Raw genomic sequence first — 13,022 nt, 5'->3', positions numbered from 1 at the left:
TGTTTTCAGACCTGGAAAATACCTCCAGATCTGGAAGAAACAGAAAGAAAATGAGTTTTTGAGGAAAACCCTCAGATCTGGGTTTTCAGATCTGGGTTCGTCCGAGCAGCAGCCACACCTCATATTCATAGGTTTATAAACCCTATCAGATCTGTTGGTTTTACATAAAACCTACCTGATGTGGATATTCAAAACCTTTGGGTCGCGCGCGCGCCCAGGCGATTACTCTGCGCCTCAGCGGGTCGTGCGCGCGCACCCAGGCGATTACTCTGCGCATCAGCGGGTCGCGCGCCGCGCGCCCCAGGCGATTACTCCGCGCCACAGCGGGTCGCGCGCGCTCCAGGCGATTACTCCGCGCCACAGCGGGTCGCGCGCGCGCCCAGGCAATTACTCCGCGCCACAGCGGGTCGCGCGCAGCGCGCTCAGGCAATTACTCTGCGCCACAGCGCGCGCAGCGCGCGCCCAGGCGATTATTCTGCGCCACAGCGGGTCGCGCGCAGCGCCCCCAGACATGAAGGCAGAGCATGCTCAAGCAATAAGCATGCTCAAGCAATAAGCATGCTCAAGCATCAAGTATGCTCAAGCAGCAAGCATGCTCAAGCATCAAGCATGCTCAAGCAATAAGCATGCTCAAGCAGCAAGCATGCTCAAAGCATCAAGCATGCCAAAGCAATAAGCATGCTCAAGCAGCAAGCATGCTCAAGCAATAAGCATGCCCAAGCATCAAGCATGCTCAAGCAGCAAGCATGCTCAAGCATCAAGCATGCTCAAGCAATAAGCATGCTCAAGCAGCAAGCATGCTCAAGCATCAAGCATGCTCAAGCATCAAGTACGCTATCAGATCTGTTGGTTTTACATAAAACCTACCTGATGTGGATATTCAAAACCTTTGGGTCGCGCGCGCGCCCAGGCAATTACTCTGCGCCTCAGCGGGTCGCGCGCGCGCGCCCAGGCAATTACTCTGCGCCTCTGCGGGTCGCGCGCGCGGGCCCAGGCAATTACTCTGCGCCACAGCGGGTCGCGCGCGCGCGCCCAGGCAATTACTCTGCGCCACGGCGGGTCGTGCGCGCGCCCCAGGCAATTACTCTGCGCCTCAGCGGGTCGCGCGCGCGCGCCCCAGGCAACTACTCTGCGCCTCAGCGGGTCGCGCGCGCGCGCCCAAGGCAACTACTCTGCGCCTCAGCGGGTCGCGCGCGCGCGCCCCAGGCAACTACTCTGCGCCTCAGCGGGTCGCGCGCCGCGCGCCCGGGCAATTACTCTGCGCCACAGCGCGCAGCAGTTTTGCATTCGCGCCACCGCATACAAGTTTTCGCATACATGTTTCGCACTTCCTTTTACTAATTTGAGCAATATGACAACATTATATTGACATCAAATTAAAAAGAAAGCGAAGTAAAACATACATGCGTGAGCTCCAAGCTCAAACGCGTTGACGAGTCTTAACTCTAAAACGTCAGGGCCTTAGCCCAAAAATATGAGTCTTAGCTCAAACTTGAAGGCTGGGAATCCTCACAATTTCCCATACGGCTCCGCGCCATAGGCTGGGAATCCTCACAATTTCCCATACGGCTCCGCGCCATACTTAAAGGTTGGGAATCCTCAATTTCCCATACGGCTCCCCGCCATACTTGAAGGTTGGGAATCCTCATAAACCCGTCGGCCACGCGCCAGCTTTTATTATCATTACTTTCATTGCCCGTAAGACGCCCCGCGCGCAGGTTTCCATTATTATTACAGCCCGTAAGACGCCCCGCGCGCAGGTTTACATTATTATTACAACCCGTAAGACGCTTCGCGCGCAGGCTACTGTTATTATTACAGCTTGTAAGTCGCCTCACGCGCCAGCTCAGTTATTATTACAGCTCGTAAGTCGCCTCACGCGCCAGCTCAGTTATTATTACAGCTCGTAAGTCGCCTCACGCGCCAGCTCAGTTATTACTCTTAGCTCGTAAGACGCCTCTCGCGCGCAGGCTTTATTATTTTCAGCTCGTAAGACGCCTCTCGCGCGCAGGTTTTATTATTTTCAGCTCGTAAGACGCCTCTCGCGCGCAGGCTTTATTATTTTCAGCTCGTAAGACGCCTCTCGCGCGCAGGCTTTATTATTTTCAGCTCGTAAGACGCCTCTCGCGCGCAGGCTTTATTATTTTTAGCTCGTAAGACGCCTCTCGCGCGCAGGCTTTATTATTCTCATCTCGTAAGACGCCACTCGCGCGCAGGCTTCATTGCTCAGCTTGTAAGACGCCTCTCGCGCGCATGCTTTATTACCCAGCTTGTAAGACGCCTCTCGCGCGCAGGCTTTATTTCTCAGCTCGTAAGACGCCTCTCGCGCGCAAAGCTTTATTATCCTTATAACTCGACACCACCATTATCTTAAGGATCACAACGCGTCACCATCATGGAGAAAATCTCCCAGACTCAAGACAATAAAGATAAGGCCGAATAAAAGGGAAAAAACCGCCCTAACACCTTATAAAGTCCAACGCTCCACCTAAGCGCTTGCGCGCCCAGGAGCAACGCTGGACTTGGGAGGGCTTGTAGGGGTATGGTATTAAACCCGGTTTACAATCCTAAATTTATTATATTTGGTTTGTTTTATTATATGGGCTAATACATTTGTTATTGGGCTGGGGAGGTTTGTGGAGGTAGCCCTAATTGGGCTAGGCCCATTAGGGTATCATGATGGTGGCCATGAGACTCTATATAAGGAGGTCTTCACCTCCTTATCATAGGGTCATGCTCAGTAGGTGCCACCACCAGTTTTTGTGTCTGTGAACAAGAGATCTTGAAGATCTCTTAGCGGTCACCTCCACACCCCCAAAACGCCACTGCAGATCGCGAGCCGCCGGAGGAGAGGATCAGCAGACCAGGATGCGGTTCATTCATCTCGAAATCCGTGGAAGCTCCGTCATGAGTCAGGTCAGATTCCATGTCGTGCTTCGACACTGTCCATATTGAAGATTTTAAAAGAAGATGATGCATTTATGTAAAAGTTTTTATTTCCGCTGCAATTAGAAAGTATAAAACTCTGATGTCAGACATTGTTCGTGTATAATTCCAACTAAAGTAAGAAGCCTGGGTTTGGGGTCTTACACAAGAAATTCGAAATCGGTATTGTACCAAAATTTTTCGACACCGATACTTAGTTTTTCGAAATTTGAGATTGATACACGTTGATACAGATCACGTCCTAAATACCATTAGGGACATTTTTATTGTTCATGTTCCAACTTTTTTAACATCTATTTCTCAAAATGACTTGTTTATTTATTATTGGTGTATTGGTTTTTATTGATTACAATTATCTTTTGGTCGCTGCTGGTCTCAACTAACGAATTGGCTGCTGACGGTCCCATATTTTTCCCTATTTGTTCCCAAGGGTTCACGACTAAAAGAATCTTAATGTCGTTACTTTCAAGTTCCAAAAGGTTCGATCAAAGGTTACCAAGACGTTTAGGACGAAAATGTTAAGTTTTCCTGAAAAAAATGTTAGTTTTCCGGCAAAAACGTTTTTTCGACAACCTTGGCAGGTTCATTCAATACCCTACGCGACGCGTGACTAACTTTAAGAACAACTGGAACCCATTTGGGTCACAACACGCAATGTCCGGTTTCTTCATTCTTCACGACGCGCGATGCAGTAGTTTGATACGTGAAAACTTGTCCAATATTCCGTTAGATCTTCCAAATTCGTTGTTTTGACTCATTTAACCGACTTGCTATAAATCTAGACTTATTGTAAATTAGCATAATTGAGAATTTTGGTGCCACAAAAGTTTTTTAGTGTTATGAATTTGACTGTTTATGTATTTACTTTTAAAATTTATTCAAATTGTTAAGTTGGTTTAATGGTTGATTGAATGCTCCATAGTTCTTAATATTCTAATAATTAGCCAAGTTCAAGTCCCCACACCAGCAACTTCTTTTTGTAGGTTTTATTTGTTTATTTCTTTTAAATATGACACAACTATTTGTTGGGTTTAGTTCTGAAACGTCACAACGTTAGCTGACACCGACCAAATGCAACGGCTTTGTTTTACCGACCGAATAATGTTGTTTTAAATATGTAAAATTTTTGTATCTTATGCTATACGAGTATTACTACTATTCTTGGTGTTTACTAATTTGTGTTTTGGATTTAATGTATGTACGGGTACGAACCTAGCTAATACTAACATAATCCGTGTCCATCACCGCAAGGTGGCGGGTTGCTCCCTAGTTTCCTGCATAATATTACTTATCTTCGAATTTGTCAATTTTGGTTATTATATTTAATTTTGTACCAAAATTACTTCTAGGGCAAATCTCTTCAATTAAACAAATTGAATCATTTGCTATATGAATTCCACTATAAAATTGCATCCTTTATCTCTGCTCTAACTTTACACCTCGCGTTTTACTATCAACTTATGACTTCGATCTTTCAATTGGTGATTCTTCTTAGTTGACCTTCAAAAGTCGAACCCGAAGCTCTTCTTCTTCTTGTGCCTTCACAGGGTACTTGTTAGTTTGTTTTTCATTACTAGCATCATTGGAACGAAACCGCTCACTCAATTCTATATGATTGACCTGTTTCAACATCCAGGTTGTACAAAGTCAATATGTTCTTGAAATTGGGGTTTTTTTTTTGCTAAATTAATTTATACAAAGATGTAATCTGACTTTTTACACGATTAAAAGTAAATAAACATTATAACCGAACCCTACTTATTTCCGGGTTCCGAATTCGAGTTTGACAAACCGAACACTAGCTTATTCACTTTATCTTAAGAACTCGTTCCGGCTTGTTTATTTTGACCAAACCAAAACCACCAAAATTAACTAAGGGCGTGTTTGTTTCACAAAATTTGTAGGAATTCAAATAAACTGGAACTAAAATCCCATAACATGGCGTGTTCGTTTTATTGGAATTGGAATCTTAATTCCATTTTAGTGTGTTTGGTTGTTAAAGAATTGGAATTAGAATTCAGTTTCTTCAAATTCCTTTAAATAAAGAGATTTCAAATTCTTCCAAAACGTGGATGATTTCAAGTGAATTCATTGAAATCTTTTCTCGAGTTTTTTTTTATTATTTTTTTATACAAGGACAACGAATAAAACATTTTAGTTTTTTTTACCTTTTTTGTTTTTTATTTATATTTTGAGTTATGAATTTTTTTATTAGTATTTTTGGATATTTTTTTGAGGGGTTTTTTTATCTTAATAGAAATCCCCTAAAAAATTCAAAAAAATAATAAAAAAACAATAACGCAAAATATAAATAAAAAACAAAAAATCTAAAAAACTGAAATGTTTCCGCCATTATCCTCGTTAAAAAAAATCCGCTTCCAATTCATTTGTGGTGATAGATTACAATTCGTTTGTCAAATGAACACATCAAGAATGGAATTGGATTTCAATTCCTTCCAATTCCCATTCCTATTGGAATGTTAAGATTACAAATCCAATTCCTTACAATTCCAAATCCTATGCAAATTCTAATTCTAGTTCCATTTCATTCTGTGAAACGAACGCGTTCTAATAATTATTGTTAACCTAAATTTTGTAAAAAAACCTAACATCATTTAAATACACTCGTTAAACGTAATCTTTTATTTAACTTTGTTAGTTTCATTTAAAGGACCTAACTTTTGAACCTTCCTACTCGTTATGTAGTTCTTTTGAATTTCATAATAAATCTAGTTTATTTTTATAATCTAAGATTACTTGTCGAACCTAACCAAATCAATTCACTCGCTTAATTCATCTTTTTGCTCATACTCATACGCGAACGCTATCTTTTATCATACCCCTCCCCCTTTTTTTAAATTATTTTTGGGTATGACATGTATGCTTACAACTACAACTTGTTTATTTCATTGTTTTCATTTTCAATACGATTCATGTCAATGTCATAGTGTTTATCCTTTAATACTTGTTTATGCTTTGCATCCTACAAGATATATATACGTGTTTAAATTTTGGTTATTGATGATGGATACGTTTTCACATACGCCTACACATACGCTACAGTGGGAATGTCTTCGTGATGAAACGTAGGCTCCCTAGTAATTTGGATTTACATCAAAGAGAAAGTGATTTTCAGTTATTTTGCGTATTTACTTATGTTTGGAATATTTCAACGTGGCATAAGATTTGTAATTTGTTTGAGATATTATGTTTTGGTTTGTTTTTCTTTTATGAATTGTGTAATGTGACAAGTTTGATTTAACAATATGGATTAATGATATCATCACTTCAATAGTGTTGCGTGCTATGAACAATTAATGTCGCGCCTTCGGCATATAACGGTCGGGGTGTGACACAAGGTTCACCCTAAATTTAAACAAAGAGAACATATGTATCAAACTTACAAACATTAATATACTATGATGGTTGATTGGCTGTTGAGAAGCTACTGTCCCTATATTTGCTTCGGTTAGAACTACCGGCACTACAAGGGTTTGCATATGTAAACAGCAACCAAGTCTCAAGAAGAAAGCCAAATTAAATCATCATGTCTTGTGCTATAATATTATTTTCACAACCAACACAATTATTCCTTCTTCATACACAAAAAGAAACAATTCATTTTTCATAAGAATAAAATAATTAAATGCTTTAGAGATCGGGTTTGGGTGACTTCCTTACCTACCGCTCAAAATAAGTTATGATTTATGGTATTCTTTCATTAATACTTACGGATATATTAGAAAAAATAAAATATAATTCTAACACGATATAATTTTATATAACTAGTTTAATGATAATTAGTTATCGTGTGTGTAACGTATCAAACGAGTGATATATTATTACTTAAAATTAAAATAAAATCAAATTGATTAAACATGTTAAATGAGTCCAAATCCCCTAACTTATATTTAAAACATCAGCTTGCAAAATAATTTGTCAAAAATTGACTAATATAAGAATAAATTCAAAGTCGTTTTTAACAAATTAGGAATTACTAAAACATATAAAATAAATAATATTTATGATCTACCAAATGGATCATAAATATATGAACCAAATTTGGGCCCAAAAAATCTAGTTTTTTTCATATAGAACAAATTAATAATAATAATAAGGCAAAAAGTAAATCAATAATTTATTATATTGATCCTCATTTTTGTGATTACATGTCATGGGGAGACAAATGGTCTTGGCATCATCATGTTGTACCATGGCATGCACCTGAATAGTATGCTATCCTTGTTTGAAGCTACAATAACTAAATTACCCTAAAATAGATTGGTTCTTGTGGATGGACTTTAAGGTGTTGTTTGTTTATTTTTTTTTTAAAGTCTGCGTAAGTTTTTTTGTTTGTGCTGCGCAGACGTTGTCATCTATAGATCGGGGCCATTGTCAAAGCGTCACACCACTGATACACAGTTATTGAGCTTTAACTAACTTGTCTCTTTAACACTGCTTTGTGATTTAAAAGGTTGTTACCACGTTAATGCCACCATTTTTTTGGTTAAAATATTTGGGCCTCATCATTTCCTTGTTAAAGCGGCATTACTATGTTATCATTCCCTTTTTACCGCACGAACATTAAAGCCCCGAGGCGATGTTAAAACTACGCTACTACACCTCATCAATTTTTCAACCCTCCAAACAACCGGTGTTATAAGTTTTTTTTAATTGAACTTTTTGACCACTAACTTAATACCACTAGAGACATTTTATTTTTCATATTCCTAACTTTTTTTAACATCTATATCTCAAAAATGAAATGTCTCATTTATTATTAACTAGCTTTTAGCTTTTGCATTACGGGTGTTCTAGTTGCGAATATATTTTTTTGAGATTTTAGTATTATTTATTGTAAAGAAGTTAGATTTCTTATTTAGGTTGATAATAATTTTAATGCTTGTACGCCATGTTCATTTGTGTAGGTTTGACTTTATTTTTGTTCGCTTACATTTAACAAAATTGTTCGCTTAGGTTTTAAACGAACAAACATGAACATAGTTGTCTTTTTAAAGAATGAACTATTCGTTTAACTTTTGTTCGCTAACACAAAGTTCTATTAGATTATATCAACAAACCATAAAAAGTTAACCAAAATTTTCAAATGTCCACATAAATATTGAACCTTTCGTTTATAGAGATGCAAGCTTTGTGAGCTCTACACCAAGAAAGTACCTAAAAATAGAAAAAAAAACTATGAATTATATGGTGCTACAAACTACCTGTGAAAACTTTTCTTTTTTTGGTTTAATGGAAAGTTTTAAAACTCATCACATGATCCGCAACAAGAAGATCTCTTTTGGTTGTGGTACCTCACCACACCACATATTCGAATGTCACAACCCTTATCAAACCGCCGAGTACGACCCGCAAATCTGAACGAACCACAATGCCAGATGAAAACAACGTATCAACAAATCGTTGAAGCATAGAAAGATCATGGCGTTGAAAGCGGCGTGCCATCGGAGAAAGTGATGAATAGAATGGAGAACCAAATAAAGGGTGTTTTAGAAGTTATGGCTCGTGTAAGGGCTAAATCATTGGAGAAAGTGGTGAATAGAATGGAAAACCAAGGAAGCTATGACTCATGTAAAGGTTAAATTAATGAGAGCTCATCGTTTACAAATGAAGTAATCTGGTGGCTCGATATGAAGTGAGGAGTGACCAGATAGCAACACGTAGGATTTAAAGGTTTCATTTATATTATATATATATATATATATATATATGTATATATATATATATATGTTATAAACTAGTTTTTATCCCCTGTGTTACGGGGGTTTTTTACATTATTCAGTTCTAATATTTATATATTTTTTTGGATTTTAATTTCATTTATTATAAAGAAGTTATTAATATACTTAGGCTTTGATAATAAAAGTGTTTCACAAATAAACGATATGTTATAACCCGGTCTAAACGCTATCTAAGTTTTGAGACCCATGATCCGCTTGTTTTTTTACTATAAAATTGTTTCTCAATTATTAATATCTTTTTTTAATCGGATTTTAATTTTTAATATATCCTTAATTTATAGGGTTTTCATATCAAATATTTGGTAAGATTGATTTTTAATTTAATGAGATTTTATGACCCGTTTAAGGGCTATCTGGGTTTGGTGAGACTTATACCTGTGAATTCGGGCCAAATGCATGTGAAGTCTCAATTTACAAATAAAACAATACGGTTGTTTGAAAGAAAGGTAAAAAGTAAACAAATAGCTTTTAAAGATTTAATTTATATATGTTTTAAGATTAAGATAAATTATAGATATAGAACATATATTTATGGTATAAACACGTGGGCAATGAATGTGAAAGTCAGTTACCATTCCATCAAATGCTAATTAAAAGTATATATAAACCGAAAACCTTTCAATTTATGGCAGTTATTTTAATTGTTGTATTTATCGTGAGATAAATTCATACACTTTTTTTTTTATTATTTTTACTTATTAAGCAACATTGTTGATATAAAATATGATACAATTTATAGTGTTTATTATATACACTTTCATCTCCATCAAATGTATGTCATTCTTATGTACACATTCAAATTCAGCTGAGTTACAAGTTTAAAGCTTAAGCTGTGAGACAGTGTATATTAAAAATTAAAAAAAGATGAGGGAAAACGAAAAACGATGCATGATTAGTAGTTTTATCAAATAAATAAAAATGAAACTTTAACTAAGGGCATTTAGTATTACAATATTTAGTTACATAAAAATTAACAGCATCTTCGGCAAAAGATTTCGGACATTGCAGGTTTAGGGTGAGGCACGGATGCCATTGGAGATTGGAGAACACGTCTGTTTAGACGTTTATTTATGTGTGTTCGAATATAAAAAAAATTAGCCATACGGACGCATAATCCATCCCTCTCACATAACCACTAATATTTTTTTTACTTTCTTTTTTATAAGAAAGTATACGATAGTGGACTTAAAAAACAAAGAAAAAGAAAATTAAGTGGTTTCGAAAGACGAGTCAAAATCAAATGTATATGTGGCATTATTATTTGTAGACGTATATAGTGTTGTAGTAATTAGTGAGGGTGAATACTAACAATTAGTTGAGATTGTTTAGTCGGGATTTTTACAACCATGAGTGTCAATATTAAGTGGATATAAAATTATTTTTTTAAGTAAAACCGAAATGTAGAATAAAAGGATGGTTTGGTGACAAATATAATGAACATTAAAAATCATAATGAGGAGAGGGCTAAGCTCAAGGATTATTACTTGGAGTACAAAATTTCAAATCATCACACACACATAATTATGCAACCAAACCAAACCAAACCAAACCCATCTCTGGTTACTGATTATATAACACCACAACACAATGGATCAATCTCCAATAACCCTCACAATTGATTGATTAATGGATCTTGCATTGCAAGGATTCGGTATGGTGGTCAACAATTCCGCTTATGACGACGATGATGATAATAATAATAATAGTAATAGTAATTCACCTTGTACTGTTGTTGATTTTGGGAAGAAAGAAGTTAGCAGGGCTTATTTGAATACATGTGAAGAAGAAGAAGAAGAAGAAAATAGTAGCTCAAGCTCTGATTTCATGGCGTCATTTGAGACTAATTTGAACGAACAACATATTACCAGTTTTGATGACTCATCTTCAACTGAAGAGAAGACCCCACATTGTGATGATGATTCGGAGAAACAAGGGGCGTCAGTGATCTCAGGTACTGGTTTAATTTATGTCAAATCAAGTGTTGGGTTTGTTAATTTTTGTCTTTGCTGGGATGCCCACCAGGTGTTTGATGAAATGCCTGACTTATTAAATTTCTCTTTGATTTGGGGGGTTTTCTATGTGTTTGCCAAATATGATCAAATTTCAGTTTTAATTTTTACATCCAAACACCAGTTTACAAGTTTAAGAATTGTTGATATTAGTATATCACCCTGTTTGATGTATGATTTTGAGTTCATGATAGAGATTGAGATGATGAAGGAAAGATTCTCAAAATTGTTGCTTGGAGAAGATATGTCCGGTTGTGGGAATGGTGTTTGTACAGCTTTGGCTATCTCGAACGCAATTACGAATCTATGTGGTAAGCCAAAATAGTTAATTCTGTAAAAAATTACAACTCTTTGAATAATGTTTTGTTTTTGTAAATTTCTTGAAATTTCAGCCACACTTTTTGGACAAATATGGAGGCTTGAACCTTTGTGCTCTGAAAAGAAATCAATGTGGCGAAGAGAAATTGAATGGCTTTTATGTGTGAGTGATTACATTGTCGAGTTGATACCTTCGTGGCAAACGTATCCGGATGGAAGTAAACTTGAGGTCAAAGTTATTGTTTTTATAAGTTCTAGTGCTCAATATAATGCTAGTTTTTGCACTTTGTATTTAATTTGTGTTTTTGGCTTTTTTTAATATGATTTTACAGGTCATGACTAGTAGACCTCGGTCCGATCTTTATGTTAATCTCCCAGCTCTTCGTAAACTGGACAACATGCTTCTTGTGAGATTCTTCTTATCTCTGTTTGACCTTTTTGAGGTCAAATCATTTTTGTACAAAGCTAAAAGAAAAGATTTTGTGTTACAGGAAATATTAGATGGTTTTCAAAAAATGGAGTTCTGGTATGTTGACCAAGGGATTCAAGCTTTGGAAACCGACAGTTCATCATCGTTTGGTAAAGTGATCCCGCGACAAAAGGAAAAATGGTGGCTGCCTGTTCCTCGTGTCCCTGCTGGTGGCCTGAGTGAGACCGCGAGAAAAAATTTGCAAAATAAGCGCGACTCCACAAACCAGATATTAAAAGCTGCAATGGCTATTAACAGCATTACTTTAGCCGATATTGATGTCCCTGAATCATTCTTGGATGCCCTTCCAAAGGTATCATATTTGACCCGAAAGTCAAAAGTTAAATTCGGTATAATTATTATTAATGCGCCTTTCTTTCCTTTGCAGAACGCGAGAGGTAGTTTAGGTGATATTATTTATCGATACATTTCATCAGATCAGTTTTCACCCGAGTGTTTATTGGACTGCCTTGATTTATCCTCTGAGCACCAAGCACTTGAGATTGCTAACCGCGTAGAGGCATCGATCTACATATGGAGACGAAAAAAACACCCCAAAGCCGCCACCTGCAAGCATGGTGAGCCGGTCATTCTCCAGGTCATCATGGGACAAAGTTAAGGATATGGTTGCTGACGTAGACAAACGAGAAATGTTAGCAAATAGAGCCGAAACCCTCTTGCTTTGCTTGAAACAGAGGTTTCCCGCCCTTCCTCAGACCACCTTGGACATGAGTAAAATCCAATATAACAAAATATAAAAATTAATTATTAAAAATTATTTCACGATAATATCGTTTTAAAATATCAATTTATGTGAACCAGGATGTTGGGAAATCGATATTGGAGAGCTACTCGAGGGTATTGGAAAGCCTAGCATTTAATATAACCGCACGCATTGATGATTTACTCTATGTTGATGACCTGGCACGACATTCTGACAAATTCTCATCAATGTCAAACCGTGAAGTCGTCACCAAAGCCATTGTCGGGAAACCGTACACGGTTACCACGCATAAAACGGCTTTCACCACACCAAGCCTCTCACCTGCACGCTTTGATAATAGTCCAAAGAAAATATTAACAGATTATTTGACCATTGACCCGAAAGGTAAGCACTATGCGGGTCAAGTAGTAAGGTCAAACTCCTTTACGGGAAGGACACGAGAGGCATTACAAAAGATGGGGCTTGGGGGCTCTTAAAGGCTCGTTCAGGGTCAGTTGACTCCGACCCGGTTTGGGCCAAGTTGTATTTGGATGCCTGGGTAAATGGGTTAAGTCAGATTATGGCATTTGTACATCCTGTTTTGTTATACCAAGTACCGAGTGTTGGTTGAGTTGACTCGGATATTGGTAATGACAGTTTAGTGAAGTTCGTGTAAATAAATGCCAAGTTTTGTTTTCCACAAGAATGATGAAAATGCTAATGTACTCTTTCATAAATCATAATGTTATACTTACGGTCATATATTTTATCTTCACCATTTTTTATTCTAAATTGTTATTTATTACAGTTTAATT

The 13,022-nt window shown here is 37.3% G+C and overlaps 1 pseudogene across 1 annotated transcript; it reads left to right on the top strand.

Moving 5' to 3' along the window:
* Window positions 1-10,320: 10,320 nt before the first annotated feature.
* On the top strand, window positions 10,321-12,770 carry LOC143604913 (rop guanine nucleotide exchange factor 7-like; annotated as a pseudogene). The gene is made up of 6 exons (XR_013148382.1): window positions 10,321-10,659; window positions 10,912-11,028; window positions 11,110-11,264; window positions 11,368-11,817; window positions 11,893-12,254; window positions 12,325-12,770. The product of XR_013148382.1 is annotated as a rop guanine nucleotide exchange factor 7-like (transcript).
* Window positions 12,771-13,022: the final 252 nt, after the last annotated feature.

Source organism: Bidens hawaiensis, unplaced genomic scaffold (assembly GCF_021521415.1).
Source record: "Bidens hawaiensis isolate Kalapana, Puna unplaced genomic scaffold, B.hawaiensis_p1.1 tig00067328_1, whole genome shotgun sequence".
Lineage (NCBI taxonomy): Eukaryota > Viridiplantae > Streptophyta > Magnoliopsida > Asterales > Asteraceae > Bidens > Bidens hawaiensis.
This window is presented reverse-complemented; position numbering and strand designations above follow the sequence as displayed.